This window comes from Pteropus vampyrus, unplaced genomic scaffold (genome assembly GCF_000151845.1).
Source record: "Pteropus vampyrus isolate Shadow unplaced genomic scaffold, Pvam_2.0 Scaffold432, whole genome shotgun sequence".
NCBI lineage: Eukaryota > Metazoa > Chordata > Mammalia > Chiroptera > Pteropodidae > Pteropus > Pteropus vampyrus.
In genome coordinates, this window is record NW_011889213.1 from 766,674 (window position 1) to 792,516 (window position 25,843).

Here is a 25,843-nt window from a genome sequence, read left to right on the forward strand (position 1 = left end):
GAGAGAGAGAGGGACTGAGGATAAAGATGACCTGGGCGCCTAAGAGCCCCTGGATGGGAACAGGGGGTGGGGACACTTTAGAGGGCATATCCTATCTTTCCCACCTTACCAGGCTGGGAGAGCTTTCTTGAGCTCAGACGAAAGGGAGAACTCAAGCAAGGGCGCAGAAGTGAGGGGTTTCCCAGGTTTTCTTCGAGCGAGGGTCTTTAAATGGAGCCACTCCCTCCAGGGTACCTGGGCAAGGCTGCCTGAGGAAGAGATTTCACGAAGTCCTCAGGACCCAAGCATCCTAACTTTCCAGCCCTCAGGAAAGCCAGAGCGCCAGACCTCCCTAGTGGCCGGGATGCACCCCTCTTCTTCCCCACCTGCATAAGCCGGTCCACCCACCCGGCCGAGACTCAGGGAGGGGCTCGGCTGCAGCTCCCCCTCCCGGCCCCGCCCCCGGTCCGGTCCCGCCCCTTCCCTGGCCAGCCCAAAGCCGCTGCCCTACCCAGCGCTGCCAGAGCAGGTGGCCGCGGCGGGCTCCGTCTCTGCCCTGCAGGTAAGTCAGCGACGCGGTCTGGTCCACACTAAGGACGTCGAGGGCAGCGCAGGAGTACAGGGCATCCCCTTCCACCTGTCTTGTGCCCTTGTCTCAAAATTGGGGTCCCCAAAGGACAGTGAGGACATTCCTATCGGCTCTGCGCACCGACCCTGGGCATCTAGACGGTGAGACTAAACTCTGGGGAAGTTTAAAGGGTCCCTGCTGGTTATCCCTGATGCCGGCGCGGACTCCGAGAGATGGGGAAGGGCCGAGCTGGACATTAGGCACACTGTTTCTGGATAAGAGCACGTTGCGGGTGGTGGCTGTGGGCTCCAAGTAAGGAACCTCATTGACCTGCGTGCCCCGTGCCTCATCCAAGTGCAGCATCCTACCCGCCCCCTCCCTTAGAGAGTGATGGGGTGACCCAAAAGGCTTCTGTTCTGGTGCAAATAAAGTAAGAGCCACTGGATAGCTGAGCTGGGGCCTGGGTTTTCTAATGAGCCCCAGGGCACCTGTATCATTTACTTACACCAAGGTTCAGATGTGCGAGGGTGAGGAATTTGAGGGAGCAGGGGTCGTACAGATTGCCTGAGAAACCCAGGGGCCTGGGGACTAAGATCTTTTCTGTGTTCGTGTCCCAGAGCCACGTGGGGGAGGCGATCACAGAAGTGGCCCTTAATTGTAGACATGGGATGCGTTTGCACCCTCCCTGTTGGGATTTAGGTTGTAGGAAAGGGGTCCTGCCTCCCACAACCTCAAGGAAGTCTTTCTAGAAAAGGAGGTCTTGGGCTGGCAGCTCAGATGTGACGCTTAGACCTCAGAGCCACGGAGGAGAGCCAGACTTTGGGCCTTGATACTGGGTTAGGGTAGAGCAGAGGACCCCGATTGTAAAGTGGAGGTAGGTCAGGATGCTGCCATGGATCCAGCCGGGACCCCATAGACCTTCCAGATCATCACACACCTCGGACAGACCAGCATCCAGACAGACGGGAGGGCTTTCTGTGTCTGTGTAATTTCCCCATTCCATTGTTTCCTCCCGCCGCACACACTGTCATTGTCAGGAAGTTCTTTCTCATACATGACCTTCATCCCTTCTGCTTCTGTGCCAGCTTCTTGCTTCTGGGAGGCAGTGTGCTATAGGAGAAGGAGTGGGGGCTTTGAGGTCAGTTAGACTTGAGTTCTATTGCCTTTACCTACTGTGCGGCCTTGGGCAAGTTACTTAACCTCTTTGAATTCGCTTCCCCACCTGTAAAATGGGGATAATAATAGAACCCACCTCATAGGGTGGCTGCAAGGATTAAGTGAGAATATGCCCATAGAGCTCTTAGCACAGTGCCTGGCGCCTGGTGAGGGCTCAACGAGTATAAGTGTCCCCTTGTGTGTAGGACAGCAAAGCCGATCTGCCGGGGTGGGGTGGGGGTTGGAAGTTTTTTTTAAAACTTGGCCAGAGACAGCAATGTCCTTCACTGCTACCACCCCGCCAGTCCCTGCCCGCTGCTGGTCCTTGAATCTCTGCTAGACGTGTCTGGGCTGCCCAGGGCCCCTCACCTCCTCATCTCTTAGTCACCCTGTTTTTGTCTCCAGGGTGAGGAGAGGGGCCCCAGCAGAGCAGGGACCAGTGATAGCAGGAGCCCACTTGGGACTATGACTCAGGGGAACAAACTGGCTTAAAGACCCCATAAAAAAAAAATGCGCTCTTGTCATCACCTCCCTGCCCTCCCCACCTCCAGAAATCCACAAGTTGGGGTCAAGCTGCACTAAAATTTTCCAGGAAGAAAAATAGTATAAGCCCTGTTTGGGGATTGTCCAAGCTGCCCTCCAATGGAATGACAGCTTCAGTTCCTGGCTGGAGCTCTGGAAGCTGCTGAGGAAGGCTGAATCTAGTAAGCACCCTTAAACCTGGGCAAGGGAGGGGATGCCCATGCCCTAGCTGGGTGCTTTCAAGGGCTCCACTGTGGCATTCCTCTGGCCATCCTCCTCCCCGTGGGGTGAGGAGTCAGCAATGCCAAGGGAGGAGCCTGTGCATCTCCTTCGAGACCACATTCCCTATACCTGTGACTCCGAAGGCCTTTGCCCGGATGGTCACCAACTTGCTCCCAGCTCATGCAAGCCTCTCCTGTGGGCCTGTTCTCCCCAGGGCAGGTTATGTCATTAAGTGTGCACCCTAGACCTGAGGGGCAACTAAAGGTGGCTAAAGGTCATAGTTTGCAGGCATGAAGATAGAACTAGGATGTGAGGCTGAGTGTCCGCATCCATGCATATGAGTCCCTTGTGGTGCAGAAAGAAGCTGGCATTGGGAAGGGGCATACTGGCTGGGGCCAGGGTGGGAGTAGAGCTCTCTCTCCCTCCATAGTGTGTCCTTCCACAAAATTCCCAGGAATCAGAGAATTCTAAATTGGAACCTGGTCTTCCAGGTCATTATGAAAGTATATTTATCAAGGTGGAAAGTTACAATATATTTTATTAACAATTTGTTAGCTTGATATATAACTTTTAAATATTTAGACGTGTGTATGGGCCCCCATTTGTCCTCTTGTCCTAGGCCCTGCAAATGTGAGGGTGGGCCTGGAAGCTTCTGTGACTGACATCACTGTTTGGTGAATTCCCTTCCTGCTGGCCGTCTCCCAATATAGTAGTGTCCCTGTAAAACTGGGCTTAGGACACGCCCCCTCCTGGACCAGGAAGGAGTTTCAAGGTGAAATTAGGACTATCAGCTGTCACCAACAAGTGGTTTCCCCCTTGGGCCTCCTGACCTCATTCTCCACCCAAAATTGGGACAGTTTTTAAAAATGTCCTGTGATGCTTAAGAGGGAAAGGATGAGAAAGAGAGAGGTTGCTTATCTCCTGAGTGTGGGGAGGGTGTGGGCACTCTCTGGACCCAAAGAGCAAGGGGGAAGCTAAATGGGGCTACAGCAGCAGGACGGGTGGAAGCCAGACTGGCAGAAGATCAGGGCCAGACCCCACCATCCTTCCAGCTGCCTTTCTCAGAGGGAGCTGTACCTGCAGTCAGGGAGGGGTCCAAGTGTCTGTAGTGTGGGTCCTCCCATAAGTTTGCATCTTGGGCCTTGGTGAGGAAGTGTGTGGGGGCCAGCTGGCCAGGCAGTGGGAGTCATCCCTGGTGGGAATGAACGGCACATTGGTCTCGACTATAGTTGAGTGCCCTGTGGCACCTGGACACACCGTCTGTTCAGAAGAGAGAGACATGCGGTCTTTTTATGGCCATCTCTGACTCACTCAATTCCGATTGGCTATTTGAGGATCAAATCTGCCACCTTGGCCTCATTAGTGCTGTGAAGTGCTTGATGGAACTGGACACACACACATTCACACATGCACTCACACTCAGACACTCACACGCCCAGGCATACATGCCCCCTGTACTAACTCACAAATGTTGCTGTATATAGTTGCACACCCCTAAACACCACTTCAAGTTCAGTCTTGGGAATGGATCCCCTGCGGAGGCACCCTGACACATGCACTTCGCAGACCCCTGAGCCTTCACCACAGTCACAGTCTCATTCTCCTCCATCAGTGACTTTTCATTCACCTCGAGTGATCTGCCAGCTCCAGTGGCGAGGGGCCAGATGCCTGCAGAGGGTCAGTGTTGGGGACAGGAGGCAGCAGCACTGCCCTCCAGGGACTCCTCGAAAACCCCATGAGGCTTGATATTTGGCACCTCTGCCCCCGCCAGTCTCACCAGGGATGTCTCCAGGTCCCTAAGTCTCTCTCAGTCCATCAGTCCCTGTGTAGTTCTGTGAGTTTCTTTCTTCCTCTCAGCCTCTAAGTGTCCCTGTGCCTCCTGAGAGCTCTCATCAGCCCTTTTCTCAGTCCTTTCCCTGCCCCTATGCCTGTCATGTTCTCTCTCCTCTCTCCCTGTCTCTCAGTCTCTCTTTTTCTGTGTATGTCTTTTTTCCTCTTCCTTTTGCTCTGTATGTGTCTCTGTCTCTCTCTTTCTCAGTGTCTCTCTCTCTCATTTTCTGTGAGTGTCTCTGCCCTCCTGTCTCCGACACACACACACACACACACACACACACACACACACTTCCTTACTCTAAATATCTCTCCTGTCTCTCAGCATCTGTCTCTGTGTGACATCTCTCTAGTCCGTCTGTTTCTGTCTTTACCTCTCTCCATCTCTGCCTCTAAGTCTGGGTGTGTGTCTCTCTTTTCTCTCCCTGTCTTACTTTCATGAGGTGTCCTAGGGGAACGGGACAGCCAAATGTCTCTGAGTGTCTCTGAGTGTAGAAGAAGATAGCAAAGCATCTGGGGGAGGGGACTGCCATCATTTCGGGGCCCCTCCAGTGTCAGGCAAGGAGTGGGGGAAGATAATCAGATTCTGGAGAGGGCAGATGTTGGCCCATTTTCCCCAGCTCCTCTGCTGAAAACAGACCTGGGGGGCTTTGGCTCAACTCTGAAATTTTGAGTGACAAGGCCCAGGGGCATAGGCCTAGGAGCAGGGTGACCGGTGTGGGGATAGAGCCCCTGTCTGTCTGGTTGATCCGATTGGCTTTGAGCTGAAGGAGGGTGCTGGGGACTTGGAGTGCCCCCCTCAGAAGAGGCGTTGACCAGAGTGGGGCTGAATTGACACTTTTCATTTTCCTCGAAGCAGCCAAGCTCAACGCACCCACCCCAGGCCCCAGCTTCCTGCTCCAAACCACTACTGTGCTCCCCACCCTATTCCAAACATTTCCGCCAACTGCCCCTGGGCTGTGGGGCCTGTGCAAACAGCCTCCCTGCCCTCTCTCCCCAGCAGGCCTTTCCTCACTGCAGTGGCTTCTTGCACAGGAGCGGCTGTGTAGGCTGTTTGTTTATTTGACTAAGGTTTCCTTGGGTGGGGTGAAGACTGATTCTGCTGATACTTCTCCCCACTTCAGATGCCCAGGCAAGAGGCCAGGCCAGCCCCGCTATGCTCCCACTGCCCCGACCCGGGTCCCCACACGCCTCTCCTGCATCCCCAGGCCCCAGAATTTACTCTCCTGATCTCAGATCTGTCAATTCTTACCTCCGATACCAGCCACACACCTCCCACTGGATAGGCAGGATGGGGAGGTACGAGACACACCCCTGCACATACCCTCCTTGTCCCTCATCTAGGGGAGAGAAAATGCCGCGGGGAGAGAGGAACATATGGGGTGTGGTCTTCAGAATGTGGGAGAAATCTGCCCACCTCTCATAGACCGAGGCTTGAACCAATGACAGAGTGAAACTTCACCAGAGAAAGAATTCCCTAATGGGTTTGGGGCCCTTCACAGGATCTATCCCAGAGTAATCTCCCTGGGACCCCAAGGGTCTTTTCACCCCTAGATTTTGTACGGTGCTGTATTACATACAGAACTGTTTCATCCTGCCCTGTAAGCACCTAGAGAGCTAACGAAATCCGCATTCAGACAGTCTGGACTTGAACCCAGGTCTCCTCACTCCCCACAGCCAGGTCTCCCCCCCAGACCAAGCTGGAGCTGCTCCTCGGGCAAAAAGAACCTCAAGCTGCAGCCATTTCTCATCTCTTCCCGCATTTCCCCCTCACCCACGTCTTCTCCGCCTTCACAGGCCTGCAACGGAGACTGTTGTCCCCACTAGTGTCTGGCCGGGAAAGGACTGTAGGAGCAGGAAGCATTCTGTGACCTCGTTCTGAGATCTGCTGTCCTAGTTAGCAGCTTCCTGAGGGGAAAGGGACACGAGAAGCTTTTAGAGATGGTTTCAACCATCTGGGTACTAATTGGGAATGAGATTGTCCCTAGGTTGAGGCTGGGGACAGCTATTCCCGGGCTGCAGGATGAGGTATGGGGGTGGAGAGGCCAGAGAGGGGATCAGGAAGTTTCCCCAAATAGCCTGGCCAACAGCCAAATGTGGGAGCCAGGCCCAGGGGGAGGGGGGCAGCCCATCTTGGGGTCAGCTGGCCAGTTGGCACATGGGCCTGGACCTTAGGAAGCTGGGCAAGGGGCAAAAATAAAGCAAGACTGGTACTGTCTCCTCTTTTGTCTCCTGCTGAAATGGGCTTCTCTGGAGCTTAGTGTCATGAATAAGGGGGGATAGAGTTATAAGAGTGTGTCCATACCCCGTTTTCTTTCTCTCTCAGGGGCCTTTGTAAACCCTAACCCATTCCCCTGCACCTCACCTCCCCCCCCACACACACACTAATTTATTCATTTATTCAGCAGATATTTATTGGACACCTACTGTGTGTTATACTTGCTAGGCCCTGCCCTGGGAATTTAAGGAGGAATAAGACAAGATGAATGAGAAAGAATACAAGGAGGCAGGAAGGAAATCTACCTTAAGGAGGGTAGTGAGGGAAGGCCTCTCACAGAGGTGATATTTCAGCATCAGCCCTGAGAAGGGGAGGTAGGAGCCAGGAGGAAAAGAGTGCTCCAGGCAGAGAGAACAGGTTTCCAGAATGCTCAAAGGTGAGAGAGAGCTTGCTGGTTCTTTCGAGAGAAAAGGAGCCCATTGTGGCTGGAGTATCGAAAGCAAGGTGGGGAGTGGTACAAAAACAGATCAGAGGGACTCTGGATATTTTGACCCCAGGATGTTTTGAATGCAAACATTTTAAACCAAAATATACCAACGCTGGATACTCTTTTAGAACGTGTTTTCCAGTTTGAACGCTATTCATCCAACTTAATTCCTTGATCAGATTTTTCTGTTTTTTCTCGATGGTACAGTTAAATTTCCATTTTCTTCATTCCATTTTATTTTTACCAAAATTATTTTCACTGGCTTCGATTCTGCATAAATTTTGCTGTCATGATTTGATTCGTCGATCATAAGGCATTGATCAAAGGCTTCTGACTCTAGTCTGTCTTTGTGCAATTGACTGGGTAAACTCCTCTCCAATTTTGCAAGGTTTAAATTAAAAAAAAAAAAAAAGGGTTGTGGTCAAGATTGGATTCTTCTGTCCATTTTAGTCAATAACAAGTCTTCTTGTATCTGATTCTAACCTTGTCAGTATTATTTTTACCAGTCATATCCTTAGGGTTTTGGAAAGGTGAGTAGGGGCCAAATCTTCCAGGCTGCAGTAAGAATTTTCTTTAAAGGAGAAACCTTTGGAAGTTTTAGGCAGGAGAGTGACACGATCAGATGTGCCTTTTTAAAAGGCTCCTTCTAGCTGTGTGGAGAACAGACTGGGAAGGCAGGAAGTGGAGAAGTGGAGGCAGGGAGGACACTGAGGGGGCTCTTATGCCAATCCAGGTTGTAAAGAGAAGTGAACTGATTGAATTAAAATTAGGGAGGTAGGAAGAGCAAAGTAATTCCTGTCCCACTCCCCAGGATCCCAGCACGGTCCTCCCCACGTGCCCGCCTGACTTCGATGTCATTCCCCACACCCTCGGCTCCTGCCCCTCCCTTCCTCCAAGGCCCCAGGACCCCTCAGCATCTGGCCCCAGGACACCTCAGCATCTGGCCCCTGGAGTTTGCACAGGGTGGAGACCAAGAACTGGGGTGTTTTCCTTGGGGCTCCCTCCCAGTCTGTCTCCTAACTGAATGTGGCTGAGAGGGGGTCGGGGATGCCTTGCGGAGGTTGGGGTAGGGGGTTGGAAGGCCCTTGGAACTGCCCGCCCAGAGCACGTGGCTGGAGTAGCCAGGGCAGCCACAGACCTGCCTGTGAAACAGACCCAGACACAGGGTGCTTGTCCAGCTCCTGGCTCCAAGCTCAGGGTGTGACCCTGGGAAGGGGTACAAAGAGACCTCTGTCAGTGCATGCAAGGCACAGAGCTCACCTAGGCCAGAAGAGAGAAGGCTTGAAGTGACACAGACCCAAGGTTTGAGTGTCATCTGGGGCAAGTAGCTTCCTCTCCTTGATGCTCAGTCTCCTCACCTGTGAAATGGAATCTTAATCCCAGCCTTCCAGACCTGGCGCATCATTTAAAAAATGTTATTTTTAAACATTAGTTAACAAACACATAGTGATTACCTTGCACCGGTTTGCTAAACTTTTTACAAATATTGATTCATTGAATCCCCATAATGACCCTCTAAAAGAGGTACTACTTATCCTTATTTAATTAAAGATGGGAAAAGTGAGGCACAGAAGTGGCCAAGTCCACACAAGAAATGGCAGAGGTAGGATTAGAACCCAGGCAGTATGGGTATACCATGCTGCTTTCCTAAAGGAGGGGGTGGGCATCCCTTAGGCCAGACACCTGAAGGTCGGGGGAGGGGGCACCTGATCCTTTGGCAAGGGCATGCTGGAGCCCCTCTGCCTTGGGAGCATAACTGCAACGCCTCCCATCCCAGGGCCTCGTGCCTAGGGCAGGGCTAAGTGCAGTGGGACAGAGGGGAGTCAGACTCCACCAGAGGAGTCCCGGGACCAGAGACCCAGGGCAGGAGAAGGGGATAGAGCAGGGATCTCGAGGAGCAGGTCACAACCCTGGCATTTTTGGCCCAGGTGTGGGAGCAGCTGTTCCCAGTGGAGGCTGGGCAGATTTGAGATTCCTTCAACAAAGACGAGTCATGCCCTGTGGGGTGCTAGGCCTGGTCCCACATACTTGGAGGAGCCAGCTCGACTCCTGGGAGCTCAGGGTCCCACCGGACACCACACATGGACATGGAGCAGAATGGCAGGGGGCGCTCAGCCAAGGGACTGAAGGTGGTGGGGAAACAGTCCAAGCCCACAGCAGTGTGGACCTTCGGTCTTCATGACAAGCCTAGTTTGCATGTGCAGGATTCAACTGGCTGAGAAAGGAGCGGGGCCTCCCAGGCTGAGGGAAAGGGGCTGTACAAGATAATCACTACTGTTTGTTAAGGCAACAGGTGCCCCTGTCAGCGTGGCTGGGATCAGCACAGGGAGGGCTGTCCTTCACACGGCTCTGCACCTGTGTACTCTTCAGAATCACCTGGGTGCTCGTTGAAAAGGCAGGCTCTGGGCCATACCCCACCCCTGAATCTGAACCCCTGGGGTTAGGGGCCCAGCCTGGGATGCCTGATGAGCTCCCCAGGTGATGCTCATGTGGCCAGCACTTGAGAGTCTTGCAGGACGTGGGGTTCTCACCATTGGCTGCACATCAGAATCACCTGGGCAGAATTGAAAAGCCCCAGTGCCCAGGCTGCACCCCAGACTAAGCCCGGCAGCTTCCCTGGGGAGAGGCCCAGGCATCAGATGTGTTCCAAGTTGCCCAGACGATTCTGGTGAGCAGCCATAGTTGAGGACCCTCAGGCAGGCTTGACCTTCATCTCAGCCAGATCTGGGCTGAACTGTGCCGCCTCAGAGAGGCCTTTCCTGGCCACTCGTCCTCCCTGGCGTTGTGCGTTTATCTGCTTATTAGTGTGCCCATTGCCCATTGCAGGCTCCATGAGGTCCTCTCAGGACATTTGTTGACTGCTGGGTCCCAGGGCATAGAATAGAGGTGTTCTGGCATATTAGGTGTTCAGCAAATGTTTATTCAGTAATTTTACTGACCTCCTGCTCTGTGCCAGCCACAAAGAGAGACACTCTTTCTAGATCGTCTCTTAAGCCTCCTAACAACCCTAGGAGGTAGATACTATTGGGCCCGTTTTACAGATCAGAGGTGAAGCAACTTGCCCAAAGTCTGATGGCTGCAGAGCCCCAGGCTCTGTCCTGGGCCCTGAGCTGCCTCCCAGCCAAGGCCTTGGAGCAGCTCTGCTGTGGGAAGCAGTCCCGCAGCCTGGAGGCTGGACAGAGGGCCTGGGGGCGTGGGCCACGTTGAAACAGCCCATCCTTGGGCATTTCTTGGAACCTCTCAGTTGGTTTTGAAAGGCCTCCTTCATGGCCTGCAACAGTGTGTGCTTCCACCCACTGGATCGATTTGAGAGGACTCCTTGATGTGGTTGCCAGCTGTTCCCTGGCCAGCTGGGAGGACTGTGGCCACCCCACCGTCTCCCTCAGCCAGTGGGCTTAAAGGCTCGCCCCTCTTTCCTGCCCCAGGTGGCCCTGGATTCTCAGGGTCATCCTCAGCCTCCCCCTGCCTCCATCCTTCTGAGAGTAGGATGGGTTGGGTTCAATTTCCCATACTGAGGAAAAGGAAAGGACCCCAAGATCCGGTGGGATGGGCAAGGGTGAGAGGATTCTGCTGGACAAACTAAATTAAAGCATCAGGAAATGAAGGTGGGTCAGGGAGATTCAAAGATCTTAATTTCCACAGGGTTGATCCTGGCTGGTGGTCAAGGCCTCTCCCAGCCTCTGCTGAATGCAGCTCTTTAAGTAAGAGGGAAGGTAGCCGAGGTCCCAGTAAGGAGCCCTGGGCCCTCAGTCTTTCTAGTACCTTCCATGGGGCAGTCCCGCCAGTAAGCTGACTGCTTCGTAGACTGCTGCTCTTGCAGCTAATGTATCTGGAGAGAGGACCACCTCTGCTGTGGGCACCCTGGTTCCCAGCCTCCTGGACTCTAGCTCCAGCCTCTCCTACACAACCCTGGCAGCTCTGCCAAACCGGGTGAGGAGGTCGAAATAACTTCCGTTGCACTGGCAACAAACACAAGTTGGATACAGCTCTGAAGTGAGAAAGACTGGGGACGGGCTGGCAGCGTTGGAGGCAAGGTGATGGGCAGGAGGGGAGGGGTTTAGTCTGGGCAAGGGATGGACACAGAAGGGATTGTTGGCGAGATTTTTAGGGTCCTACCCAGGTCCATTTGTCTTCCTTTTCATTTTGCCCCCATTAGTTTCCAATACGCAGCCGAAAGAAAGTTCTTTCTGTCCCTCCTGCTATAGCTAACAAAGTCATCCCTCACATCACAGTGGCTCTTTACAGTTTGCAGGGTATTTTCTATATGTCATCTTATTTAATCCTCTCAGATGTCAGAGTGGCATCAGGGGACTTATTACTAGTTATTGTTATCACGACCCCCATTTCTCAGACAAGGAAACTGAGGTGTGGAGAAAAGGGGCACGTTCCCAGTCACAGGTTAGTAAGTGGCAGAGTTGTACTGTAAGTGCATATTTTCCTGTTCCACGTTATTCCTGTTCTCATGAGGCCTTCCACCTTCCTCCCACAGACACGTGCTCGCCCTCTCCCTGGCCCTCCCCCTTCCATCTTACCACAACTCAGAAGCAGCCGGAGCCTGGAGAGGTCTTCCAGTCCATTCCCCTGCCTCCGGCCTGTTGCAGTGGAGCCTCCGTGTGGCCGGTATCTGGAGCTCATCTGGCCATGGTCCAGGAGAGGGTGACAGTGGCAAAGTCGGGTGAGTCAAGGGTATCAGCTGCTGCTTCTTTTTGAGCAAAGACTTTTAAAGTTTAATGTGATAATCTCATTCTGATTACTTCAAACTGAGGACCTCTGGCTCATCCAAGAGTCCATTACTGGCCTCACATGAGGACGGGAGATGGCGTGAGCATTCTCGGCCTCCCCACCCCCATCCTCGTGCCTGCTGGGAAGGACTGAGCCTTAGTTTGGTTGTTTGGTTGTTGTTGTTGTTGTCGTTGTTATTGTTTAATGGAAAGAAGGTGTTTCTAGATCATGGTAGGGATGATCTGGGCCTCCCTACTTTAAGACTTGGATCAGAGGACCCCAACCTTCTCTTTTACATCTGAGAAGTTGTCGTTCTCAGATGGGGAGTCTGGGTGTGAGGCCGCTCAGAGGGCATAGAAAATCAGCCCAGGCCGGGACACAGGAAGTAATCGCATCCCCCCACCCCATTTTACTGGCTCGGAAACTGAGGCCTGTTGCTGTCATCTCCACATCATTCCTACCCAGAGTAAACCAATTAGCACCGTGTCTGGTTCTGTGTTCTGAGCGCCTGTCTCATTATTTGGGGATTTATGTCTCGGTCACCCTGAAGGACAACTGTCCCTGTTACCATTGGGGGGAGCCTGGCCAGCCTTGGAGCCCAACGGTGGCAGGAGGTGGTGCCATCCTGCTTGGGGCAGGATGGGGATTTAATTTCAGGGGGATTTGCAATGGGTGGGGAGCTGCCCTGGGCACATGGTGGCTCTGGGCTATTTTAGGAGGCAAAAGGCTGGCCCGAGGGGGGAGGGAGTACAGTGGACTTATTCAAGCCATTAGTGAGTCTGCCCTTTCAGTGGGGAGGGAAAGGACCCATGATGGAAAGGGCAGGCCAACTCGAGAATGGGGCCTCTCCCACCTGATTGGAACCCAGGGACCCAGAATTACGTTGCCACCCCACGCCAGCCCAGGCTATGAGAAGAGCAGAAGCTGCTGCCTGGTCAGAAGTCTATGGCTCTTTGCCTGAGCCCTTTTGCTACAGGCTTTGCCTCAGCTGGGCCCTTGATGTTATTAGCATGAGTGATTAATAGAACCGTCTCATATTTTCATACTAGAAATTATATTTATTGAGCAATCAGGGAAGGTGCCCTGGGACAGGGAAAAGGGCACAGTCTTACGGCCAGGCTCACCTGGGCTCCTGTTCTGTCTGAGCCACTTCCAAGCTGGTAATGTGGGTTGCAAAGTCCCTTCACCTCTCTGAGCCTCAGCGTCCCTGTTTCTAAAGTGGAGACCATAACACGTCATTAACGATGCCTGTATCATTAATTAGGCATATATTATGTCAGTGACGATCTCACATCACCCTCAGCAATGTTGTTATGTATTAATTGCCTCATTTTACAGATAAGAAAACAAACTCAGAGAGGGAAAGTCACTTGCTGAAGCTCACACAGCCCACTCCATTTCTCACACCTACAGTGAGAGTTGGTTCATTCTTCAAACCCAGCAGTACGTATTGGTTGTCTTCTGTGTGCCAGGCTGGGAATTCATCACAGAGGACACAAAGGAAGAGGTGGTAAGAGGATGAGACTGGGCAGCAGTGAGAACTGAGTGGCCCAACTAGAGACTCAGTGGCTTTATTTAAACTAATGGTCATTTTCTGGTCAAGGGAGGCGATAACCAGGGGCCTGAATCTCTCCTTGGAGGAGTGGTAGGTGGGCAAGGTGCACTAGCACCACGTGGCACCTTTAGCTCTCGTTACTAGGAAGTGTTGTTCTGTTTTCTTCCTCCATGGTCCACCTTTATAGGGAGAAACTCTCAGGGCATGTCGGGATAAGGCATTTAGAGGCACCACAAACATAGGGGAAAGAAAACCTAGAGTATAGAGTCAACCCAGTGAGGTTCAGCTCCATCCCTCTCTAGCTGTGTGAACGTCGGTAAGTGAACTAACCTCTCAGAGCCTCCCTTTTTTGATCTTCAAAAGTGAGGAGAGAAATACTGCCTTTCAGGGCTATTGGGAAGATAAAATGGATCGATAAAAATGGGGGAAGGGCCTGGAATACAGGCGGCCCACCACAAACGGCGGTGTTTTGTCTGTGTAGAGTGTAAGATTGTGTTTTTTCTAGGTATCTAGGTGAAGCCACGTCTTTGTGGTCACACTAAGCTGGCACCTGTGGTCCTGCTGAATGATTTCAACAGGCCGAGCAGAATGCGAGAGTCAGCAAGCCTAAACATAAGGTCTGGTGCTCACAGTTCAAGAAATCACTCCCTAGACTATATGGGGAGGCTGAATTCGACAGTGTATCATGTGAAAATAGAGCCGGGGGGTTCATGGACCCCCCAGCTCTGTAAAAAGCTGATTCAAGAGTTCAGGTTAGCCGGTCACCATTCAAGATACTGGGCAGAATTAACCCATTCAGTGCAGTGAGGTACCCAGGAAAGGGTTTGAGAGAGACAGTTCAAGACAGTGTGATAAATAGTGTTAATGACCCACACAAGATGCCCTGGGAGCACATCGGATGGGCTTCCTGGAGGAGGTGGCCTTGGGGAAAGGGGAGAATAGTTGAGGGAAATGGGTCTTTTTAACTGGGAGAAGAGACCCCTTAGAAGGAAGCTGTCAGCCATGTTAGCTGGCTGCAGAAGGTAGAGTGTACTTTTTCCAAATGACTGATGAGCAGATCTAGAGCCGGTACATGGCATTGTAGGAAAGCAGCTTTCAATTCCCCATAGTGATGAGATTTCTATCATTGAGAACCATCCAGCGGTGGCGTGGACTGTCTCAGGAGGCAGTGAGCTCCTTATCATCGGCATGTTCAAGCAGAGGCCAGAAGGTAAAGTCAGGGACAAGTTACAAAAAGGACAGGATGACCTCTAAGATCCCTTCCAAGTCTGAGCAACTGCAGTTTTCCATGGACAGACACAGGATGTGGACCATGAGGGAGAAATGTGTGACTGGATTAAGTTAGAGGGTGGGTGTGCTGCGGGATGGTGAGTTACACACGGTGTACCATCACTGTTGTCCCCACCCCGGATTCATTCATTCATTCATTCATTTATGTAACTGCTTTATTGAGCTATAAGTCACATATCATACAATTCACCTACTTATAGTGTACAGTTTAATGTGGAAACATATTCGTGCATTCATTCAACAACCTTTTATCAAGCATCTGTTAGGTATGCATCAAGCTTTATGCTAGTGCTTTGGATACCTGAGAGATAAAGGCCCTGGCCTCAGGAGGAAGACAGGTAAGTATCCAAGCAAAAGAATTTCATCTTGGCAGATGCGCTAAGAGGGAAATTAACCAGGGGCTGAGACAAAGAATAATGGGGCTGAGGATATGGGTTCTGGGAAGACTGACTTTAGAGCTGAGGCCTGAGTGACAAGGAAACAGCCCTGTGAAGGTCAAGGAATATTCCAGGCTTAGGGAACAGCAAGGGCAGAGGCCTCAAGACAGGAGTGAGTTGGTGGGTGCGAGGACCAGGAAGAAGTGCTAGGAGACTGGGTTGCAGGGGCGAGGCATTGCCAGGGCTCCCCTCCTCTCTCGGGGGGGCCTGGTGCACATGAGGCCGGCCAGGAGCCCGAAGTGTGTGAGCAGCACCAATACCTCTTCCGTGGATACGAGTTGTATCTGTCCTCTTTCTTTGGGACTCACTTTCTTACCGTTACTGTCTCCCCAATAATGAAAAGATGGCAGAGCACCCTTAGAAGGTCCGGCTGCCAATCCCTGTCTCCTGCCCCCCCCCCCCCCCCCCCCGCTTGGCTTCCTGCTCCTGTATTGTGCCCCCACTATGGCCTGGATCCCATGCACCAAATGACCCTTGCCACACATGTGGGTGAACTTGCCCCAGCAAGCTGGTGGCTGGCTATCTCCCCTGACCTCCGAATATGGTTCCTAGGGGCAGTCTGGAGTTTTCCACTTGGTGCTCACTTTCTGTGTGACTTGGATCAGTTACTTAATGTCCTCAATCTTTCATTTCCTGGTCTGTAAAATGGGGATCAAACCAGTCCCAGCAGAGTGGTTATGGGGATTGAATGTGATCCCTCCTGGCACCCAGTAGGTGCTCCATGAACGTTAACTTCCTCCTGCTCTCTGAGCTTCCCCCCAAAAGAGGTAATTTGTGGGGGGGGGGGCGGAGGGAGGTCACATCAGGCCAGTGAGAAGTGGCCACTTTGGAGTCCCCTCCCCTAAGCTCTGGGACCCCCCCGGAACCTGAAGGACATTCAGGCCTGGCGGGCCAGGGGTAGAGAGGAGATTCCCCAATCCGCCCAGCCCTTCTGTGGGAAGAGGCCCTGGGTGTGCCCTCGCCTTCCTCCCCAGCGAACCCCATGGGGCAGCCCCTCCGCCGGCCCGCTTGCCTGTGCTCCGCTCAGGGCGGCGCGGCTCCTGGCACCTGCTTCAACGCGAGCCGCCGAGGGGCGGGCTCCGGAGACGCGGCAGCCGCGTCCCGGGACGCGCGGGCCGGGGACTCACCCGCCGCGCACCTCCGGGAGCCGTGAATCCAGATCTCCCCGGGTGGCGGTGGGCGGCTGGATGCGGCGGTGCTCAGGTCGGAAGTGCCCTTCAGGTAGGCGTCAGTGCTCCCCATCCCTGACCCACGCGCCACTGGGACTGAGCGCCCGAGGGGGCCACGCGAGGGGTGGGGTGTAGGTGACCCTGTAGGGCTGCGGGCGGAAGCGAGGCCCCTGCCTCGCCTTGTGTGTGGGGAAGGTCGGGGGACAAGAGCCACAATTAAAGCAAGATTAGGAGCCAGGACAACAAGGGTGATGGCAAGGACTTCCAGCTCCTGGTAGGGGAAGGTAGGCTGGGGACCACAGGGCAGAAGGGATGAGACCTCCACCCTAAAGAGGGAACCATTCCCTAGAGATGGGGCTCAACCTAATAACTCACCTTCTTTACCTAAGGAGTTTAGAGAACCCCAAAAATCAATCCACCCTTAGCAGCCCCTGGGATAGAATGAAAGGGGTGGGGAAGGGGAGATCGCTTATTGTCTTTTTTAGGGGTGCAAAGAGCACTCTTGCCAGCCCTGCTCCACCACCTGAGTCATTCAGTCATTGGAGGCCTTCCTGTCCCGCCCCTCCCCCTTCAGGCCGACCTTCTCCTCGTCAGCAGTGGGCCCTCCTAGCCTGCCTCCTGCCCACAACTCTCAAATAGTCCTGGAACCTCCCAACCCTTCTCCCTTTGGCTCCCAGTACTCATTCCTCAGTCCCAACTTGGCGGTCCTGATGGTGGGGCCATGGTGGGAGGGAGTGGGGTTTGGGAGAGCTACTGCTCAGAACTATGGGGATTTGGGCTAGGAGAGCCGGCTGTGGGGGAGGCTGAGCTGTGCCAGGATCCTAGGCCCCAGTGTGCCTAAGAGTGGGATGTGGGGTACGAGGCATCTCTTATACAACGAGTCAGGTTTCCTAGGTCTTGCGTAGCAGCATAAGCTAGAAGAGGGGTACTGAGGCAGAGTCTCTTCCTAGTCACCCCACCACCACCTTAGAAGCAGTTGCTGTGTTGCCACTGTGGACTCTGCAAGGAGAGATGCAGGTTAGATAGCAAGAAGGACTCACGTAGTGACGGTGGCATGAGGCTCTTTTAGGGGAGTCTCACTGTGCAGGAGAGGCAGCCCCTATCTTGGGGCATGTCAGGAGGGCTTCTGGGATACACATTCAATAGGGGGTGAGGACAGAGCAGACTGGGGGAAGAGCAAGTGGTAGGGGACAGTGACCTCATCCCTGGGTCCACTCTCCCTCACCTCGCATGCCCTCTCTCTCCCTTCCTTGGAGCTAGAGTGTTGACTTTTCAGCACCTCTTAGCTCACTCCTGAAATCCCCAGCACCCGGCAGTCCCCAGGGGGAGGCGACAGTCTTCCTTTGTCACCACTCTGGATGGGAAGACATATGGCTGCCTTGGTTTGCCACATGGAACCCCCACCTGGCCCCTGACACCTGGAGCAGCTGTTGCCCAGCCCCTAGAGCATCCTGCTCCAGCAAGGCAGGGTTGTGTGGGCTGGGGCTTGGCACTGCTGGCCTCACTCAGGCCCTCCTACCCTTTAGGTGGGGGTCTCTGGCTCCTCTGGGGAGTTTTGGGTGTGACTCTGGGCAATCCTGTGGTATGGCTGGGGTAGGTGCCACTCTGTGGTGGCCACACATTGAAGTGGGTTGTTCCCCCTCCCCCATGCTTGGAAGTTGTCAGCCTTGAGAGAAGCAAGGTGGAAGGGAAGAGGGGACAAAATGCTCAGTTGTGACTCCTGTGGGGCATTAAGGGAGCAGCCAGACCCAGGAGGGCTCACACTTTACTAGGACAGCAACAGACAAGGCCTCTCTTCTTCCAAGCACTTCTTTCTGAAGCTGAGTCAGTGGGGAGGGGAGATCCCACACTCCTGATCCCATAAATGGCTGGGCTGGGGGCCTCCAGTGTCTTGCACCCCCTGCCCCTGAATCATAGGGCGAGAGAGAACTGACTCTACTCACCTGCCTCTCTTTTCAACCCTGAGCCTCAGTTTTCTCATTCGTAAAGTCTCACAGAGTTGCAATGAGGTTTGACGGAGGCAATGTTTCTACAGTGCCCAGAAGTCAATGGGCACTAGCCACCTGGCGGTTCTTTCTCTATACCCACCCCACTGGCCTCCCCCAACCCCCACCTTAGAGGCAGCTGCTCCGTGTTGCCACTGCTACACTGCCTGCAAGGGACCCAAGAGATTATCTCAGCCCAACCCCCTCTCTTTAAAGACGGAAACCAAAGCCCAGAGGAGCAGGGACTGCCCCAAGGTTGGCCAGGCAGCCAGCTCCCTTCTCAGAGGCAGGACCTGGGACCTGGCTGGGAGAAGCAGGAGGGTAAATGTTGGCAGACGTGGGGGAAAATACCAGAGTGTAATTGGGCTCATTAAAGGTTTGGTGAGGGAGCCCTTCATGCCTGACCAAAACCTTGGGACAGGCTGACAACCTTCCTCTCCCATTAACCCTTTGGCAAAAGCAGCTCTTTCCTGAGGGCCCCCTTCCTCAGGCTGCAGCTGAAACAACTCTGGCTCTGCATTTTATAGCTTCCAAACTTCTTTCTATACAACCCCGTTTGCATAGGCAGACAGAGAATTCCAATGCTGGAGAGTCCCAGTGAAACTGGGCCCTGAAGTTCATTGTCACTCAGCAAGAAGTGGTGGAGCTGAGGCCCTGGGGCCCTGCCCGAGTGCTCTCTCCACCCGCAGCCCCTCCAGCTCCATATGGAGGACACACAGACAGACAGGCAAGCAGCAGCCCTAGCCTCCATAAGCTGTCCAGCTCTGGTGTGAGCCTGCCTTCAAGCGGGTGGCTCCTTCCAGTGGTCCAACACCCACTCTCCCCGTGGCAGCCTCAGCCCATCTCTCAGGGAAAGTGAGAATAGAGAGAGATTTACCCTCCCCTGCTGTGTAAATCACACACAGACTGACAGCCGGACACATGCACGCTCTTTCGCTCTGCTTTCATCTGGACTTTTCTCCAGGTCAGTTCATTTCTCCCCCTTTCTTCACACCCCTCCCTCCCAGCCTCTCTGGCTTGGGCCCTGACCCTTCCTGACCAGGGTGTGGCACCTCCCTGCCTGGCACTCTAGCCTGATAGAGGCTGGGCGGCCCTGAGCCTCCCCAGAAGCCCGTCTCCGAATCTAACCCCGCCCCCCTCTCCACCCAGCAGTTCAAATCAGGGTTTGGTAGGCTTTAAGGAGAAGTGGGATCAGGCAGTAAGTAGTTAAGGACGTGGGCTCTGGAGTCAGACAAACGTAGGTTCAGGTCTGATGAAACCTCTCTGAGCCAGTTCTCTAATCTACGATGTGGAGTAATAGGTTAATAATAGTGCCCACCTCATGGGTTCCTTGTGAAGTTTAAGAGAGATCCTGTGTATAAAGCACCTGTCACACAGTAAGCTCTCAATAAAGTGGTCGTCATTATAAAGAAGTGGCCTGGGCAGCTGGGTGGTAGAGAGGGAGGTAGGGAAGCTTCTAGAAGCAGGTTTTGCACTGTCTTTCCGTGTATTTTGAAGAACATCCACTCCCCTGCTCTATAACTTAATTTCCTTTTCTGTTTAAGAGAGCATGTGAACCAGATCCTGTCCAAGTGTAGGTCTAGCTAGGGTGAGTCATGCTGGTTCTGAATAGGGGCCAGTGCAGGGTTTGCTGACTGGCTGGTGCTCGCAGCAGGGGTTAGATAGATGTTTGTGTGCCCTAAAAATTGCCTACCCCTACAAATTTTCTGAGTGGGAGCCCTCGCTTAGCTGGAGTGGTCTCCTGAGGGGACAGCTGGGAAGGCTGGGTCAGGCAGAACAGGCTGTGGCAAGCCCGGTAGCCTGGCTGAGGGGACACAATTAGCCCGAGAATTCTGGAGGGCCCTCTGAGCCCAGAGGCTGTATATCACAGAGGTTTAATCAGCCCCATGGCAGATATTTGTCTGCTCTCTTGGGCCATGTCCTTGGCCTGCCTGTCATAAATTGCATGGAAATTTCACCCCCCCTCCCCGCCCCCGCCTCATCCCCTTGCTGGCCAGGCAGACAGCTAGCTCCCTTGGCATGGCCAGAAAAATCTCGTTACCCTGATACCTCTTCTCCTTGGCTAGTTGGGCCCCCCTCTGAACATCGCACCTGGTACTTTTTCTCCCCCTTCTTTCTGCTTGAAGGGTGAGAGAAGACTTGTAAAGGCAGGAGAATAGCTATGATGACCTCCATCTATAGGTGAGAGAGTGCACAATGTTGGTGGGGTCTCAGTGCAGCTTCAAGGGGGCTGCTTCTCACGAGGTGATAGGAGTGACCTTCCAGTGTGCATTCAGTGGGTAGAGATATACCTGGACTCCAGATATGGTGCCCGGGAACTTGGTATGGCTGGGAGGGGCAGCCTAGTGGCCCCAGAAGTGTGGAAGAGTGAAGTCCACCCTGCAAGGAGGGGGACTGAGTTCCACCCCTTAGCTTCCTGCTAGATGCTCACTGCGCCACCTGGAGGCTATCTCTGGTACTGCAGACCAGCCACACCATCCTGCAGAGTGCAGGGTCCTCAAATCAAATCATCAGGCACCCATGAGAGCACAGGGTCAGACCCATGGTGTGTTAGTTAGGATGCCATAACAAAGTACTACAAACCAGGTAGTCTAAACAACAGACATCTATCGTCTCATAGTTCTGGAGGCTAAATGTCCAAGATAAGTATCAGGGTTGGTTGCTTCTGAGGGCAGTGAAGACGTCTGTTCCATGCCTCTCTCCTAGCTTCTGGTGGTTTGCTGGCAATCTTTGGTGTTCCTTGGTCTATAAAAGCTTCACCCCAATCTCCGCCTTCATCCTTACATGGCGTTCTCATTATGTGCATGATGTGTCCAAATTTCCCTCTTTTATAAGAACACACCAGTCATATTGATTTGGGGAGCCACCCTACTCTAGAATGGTCTCATCTTAACTTAACAAATAATATCTGCAATGACACTATTTCCGAACGAGGTCGTATCTTATATTCTGAAGTATCGGGAGTTTCAACATATAAATTTGTGGGGGGACACAATTCAACCCATAACACATGGCGAGTCTCAGACATTCAGTGACAGTCTCATTCCATGATATGGGCATAATGACACCGCATCATTATACAGCTACCCTGTGACATGCACACAGTGAGTGATACAGATTCGCCTCAGCCAACGATGGGGTAAAAGAAGCATTCGCAGTGACCCAGGTATGCCTTGACAGACATGCAGAGTGACAGACCAGGTGACTCCACTCATACGCTGCAAAACGGATACACCTCCAATTAATAATAGCTGACTTTTATAGGACACTGAGAAGTGTTTATATAGATCAGCTCATCTAATCCTCACAATGTGCTTATGACTTAGGAACTGTTATGTATCACCCCCATTTCACAGAGACACAGATGAGAGGACTGAGGCTCAGATCGCATGGCCAGTAAGGGGCAGAATTGAGATTCGAACAGGTGCGAGTCAGCAGCGAGCGCATGCTCTTAATTACTGTTCCCTTCTGTTCTATTCACACATAGTCCTCACACGTGTAATGACAGACCCGCTGTGTGGGATGACTGCCCACAAAAGTGACGAGCAGCTTACTGAGAGTGGGGGCTGGGTCCAGGGAATGCAGGAAGGTTCTTGGCTGTGGACTTGAGAAATTCATTTTCTTTGTTTATACATTGGCTCCACCACTGGATGTGTGGCCTTCTGAGACTATTGGGGCATCGCTTGACTTCACTTGGTCTAATTTGCAAAATGAGCATGAGCCTAAGGACACAGGAAATGCCCTTTAGGGGGATGTATTAGTTTGCTTGGGCTGCCAAAACAAAGTACCATTGGCTGGGTGGCTTCAACACCAGAAATTTATTTTATCGCGATTCTGGAGGCTAGAAATCTGATGTCAAGGTGTCGGCAGCGTTAGTTTCTTCCGAGGCCTCTCTCCTTGGCTTGCAGATGGCTGCCTTCTCCCTGTGTCTTCACACGGTCTTCTCTCTGTAACTGTCTGTGTCCAAATTTCCTCCTCTTATAAGGATACCAGTCATATTGGATTAGGGACTACCCAAATGACCTCATCTTAACTTAATTACTTCTTTAAAGACCCTCTCACCAAATACAATCACATTCTGAGGTACCAGAAGTTAGAACTTGGACATATGAATTTTTGATGGACACAATTCAGTCCATAACAAGAAAGATGGGCTCAGTCATGCCTCATTCAGGCCCTAACCTTGGAGCTCCCCCAATCTGAGAGAGAGACATAATCCCTGAACTCAGGAATTCTGTCCTGGTGAGGGGGACACAGGCCCTGCCCTCAGGAAGTCCCCAGTCTGAAGCAGAGGCAGGAAACATGCACACAGATTCAGAAAGGAAGTGGAAAGAAAAAGGGACACATTTCAGTCTGAAAAAGGTCACTGAGCAGCACTGGAATAAAGCCAGTTAGAGACAGAAGAATCAGGAGGGAAAGTTTCAGAGAAATGAGTTGGAAAGGAAAGACAGTCTGTAGGAGATAAGAGGCCTGGAGGGGTGATATGCAAGCTCTGCAGGGCCCAGGCTGTGTGTGTATATGTGTGTGCGTGTGTGTGTGTCTGTAGGGCCCAGGTCTCTACTAAAAATACCAACTGTTGCCACAGGTTGGGTGGCCAAGACAGCAGGGAGCATCTGGACCCACATGGGACAGAGTGGGGATGGCTTCACACACTGTCACCGTTTGTAAATGTCACCCAGCCGGGCCTCGGACACAGGGAGGTTGGGTTTCTGCGATCACTACCCTGGCCAGCGGCTGCTGCGTCTCCAGCAAGCGCCACATGCCTGCTTGTCACAGGATTGTCAGCTCCTGCCGCAGGGCTGAGAACAGGGCATTGGCTTCCCAAAATGTGACTCCACCAACCTCGCTGCTGCCTGTCCCTCGGTGCCCACCTGTTCTCCAAGACCCAAACCTCCCTTTGCTCTGTGGTCACGTCCCCAGGTGTTGGCCACCCAACATGTAGACATTTCTGGCTCTCTTCCAGATATTTCTGCCTTTTAATGAATGCTGCTTTGTTTGAAATAGACCTTACTATGCTCCCTTTTGCCATCCTTAGGTTGGGGCTTTCCAATAGCTGGAGAGTTTCAGCTGGCATAAAGGGCCCAGACATCTCTGGGTCTTGAACCCGACTTGTTCCTTCTATGTGTTCGCAACACTCAGCCTTTATTTGTCTCCCTCTCTATCTGCTTAGGTATGAAGCGACCACTGAGCCCATCTCCCTCCACTGAGAAGGAACCTCCCATATCTGGAGCTGCTGAGTGCCCACCTCGGGCCCCAGAACCACCTAAGCCCAAGCGGGAGAGAAAACGGCCATCGTACACACTCTGTGATGTTTGCAACATCCAGCTGAACTCCGCGGCCCAGGCCCAGGTGCACTGTGAGGGACGGGCCCACCAGAGGCGGCTGCGGCAGCTCAGCCTAGGAAAGGCCCCCGCGGGGCCGGGTAAGTGTGGAGGGGCACTGTGCCCACAAACTTGGCTCTGGGCCCCTCTAAAGGGTCTTTGTGGGGTCTTTGGGTCTGGGATGCCCTCAATGGGTCTTAGAGTCTGAAGTCCCCCAGATGCCTTAGAGTTTTGTTTTGCATCTGGACAACCCTCTTGGGGTCTCTCAAGATCTGAGGGTCTTTAGGTCCGAGGCCTCCTCTTGAGGTCCTTTTGGGTCCGGGGGTCTCCCTGTGGAATCTTTTGGAACCAAGACCCCAGTCTGGAGCCCTCTTGGCGGGGGTAGGCAAGGGCCTCACCTTTAGGTAACCAGGCTCCTGCTCTGGTCCCTGGACACTAGGGTCAGCAAGGCACATGACACTCTGGCTGAGGGATAGACCAGGGAAGCCCTTCTTCCTCTGGCCACTGGACTCCTGGCCAGGATTTCCTCCTCCCCTCGTCTGGGGTGACGTTGCAGAGTTTTGGCTTCAAGCACTGAAGGGGCAGCTGCTTGCAAGGCAGATTTCTGGGGGAAATGGGTGAATGCATTCATGAGGGTGATTCCAGCTGACGGGCACATAGGGGCCATGGGGAAAATAAGGAGAGGCAGGCTGCCGGCTGGCAGTAGAAACAGGTTCAGAACCAGGCCCAGCAAAGAGAGGCAGGAAAGGCCTAAACTTCTGCCTGGATCTTGGGGGCAGCCACTGGAAACCTCCCCTGCAGCCCAGGTTGGTAGCTTTGCCAGAGGGTTACACTCTGAGCTCTGTACAGGGCTGGCTGTTCTTTTGGTAAATATTTGGGGCACCCACTGTGTTTCCTGTACCACCTGGGGACTGGAGACAAATAAGTTCCAGTCTCCCTCCTCAACCCCCACGCCACCCCCGTACCACCACCAAAGACTGAGTCAGTCTTTGGGGCTGAGACAGACACAAAAAGAGCGGATGAGTGTTGTGCTTCGTGGGACATACCCCCAGGGGTGGCGATTATACCTGAGGGCACCAGGAAAGGCTTCCTGAAGGAAGGAGTATATGTCAAGCTTGGCACAGGGGGAAGGGGAGAAAGGACATTGTGAACAGAGGCCATAAGCAAGGCAGGGAATGCTCTGATGGCTGGTATACCAGCTTTTCCGCCTGAGCACTCGAGGCTGGCTGGGAACCGAGGGTGTGACTCTGAGTAAGAGTGTACCTGGCTGTATGGATGTTTCTGGAGTTCAGAGTCACTCATTAATTCATCAAATACTCATAGACATCCTACTCAGTACAAGCTTCTGTTTTAGGGAGTCGTATTTTTTTTCTCACAGCTTTATTGAGGCATTATGGACAAATAACGTGTGTAAGATGTATAATGTCATGATGAGATGCACGTATACATTGCAAAGTGATTTCCGCAATAAGGTTAGTTAACACCTCCAACAGCTCATATAACTATAATTGCGTGTGTGTGGTGGTGATAACAGTTAAGATGTACTCTCTCCCCTACTTTCAAGTATATAACGCGGTATTGTTAATATGGTCGCTGTGCTGGGCATTAGATCCACAGGTCTTACTTATCTTATAGCTGGAAGTTTGTACCCTCTGACCAACATCTCCCCATGTCCCCCACTCCCTAGCCCCTGGCAACCACCATTCTACTCTACTTCTATGAGTTCAACTTTTTTAGGTTCTGTATGTAAGTGAGAAGGTACGGTATTTGCCTGAGGATCCATATTTTTAAAAGGCGACACACCCACCTGTTAGGACAGTGCTGTCTAAATAACTACCCATGCAGACGCGTCTGGCTAAGACAACAACAGGCTTCACAGGGGTGGGTGTGGGGCGCTTCGAGAAGTCAGCAGAGGGAGAAGTGAATTGACAGGAGTTAGGGAAAGCTTCAGAGACGTGACGCTGAAATGGGATCTTGGAGACAAAAAGGGAATCCCAGGCAGGGAGACAGCTGCTGCAAATGTGCCAAGGCCTAAGGTCCTTGGCTTCTCAGGAGCAGTGGGCAGTGCCGGGCACGTGGCAAGTATGGTGGGAGGTGAGCAGGAGCCACCTGTGAGGGGCCTCGAAGGCAGGCCAAGCGTTCGGCCTTTGATCGGAGGATGACAGGCATCATTGAAGGGTTTTGAGCAGGAGTAGTTAGTGTTTTTAGAGGCTGGCGAGGGAGAAGGGTAAGACTTGGGGGTACATGAGAATAAAGAGGATGGGATGGAGGAAACAGATTCTGGGGCCTTCTGTAGCAGAACCATTAGGACTTGGTGACTGATGGGATGTGGGGGCCACAAGGGAGGGAGGTGCCAAGGAGGACTCTAGCCGAGGCGATGTTG

General features: G+C 52.9%; 1 long non-coding RNA gene across 1 annotated transcript; it reads left to right on the forward strand.

The window, feature by feature from the left end:
• The first annotated feature begins 484 nt into the window (after positions 1-484).
• LOC105306304 lies at positions 485-23,521 on the forward strand. Its single transcript, XR_897142.1, has 3 exons — positions 485-541; positions 11,471-11,656; positions 23,310-23,521. It is a non-coding gene; the product is annotated as an uncharacterized LOC105306304 (long non-coding RNA).
• Positions 23,522-25,843: the final 2,322 nt, after the last annotated feature.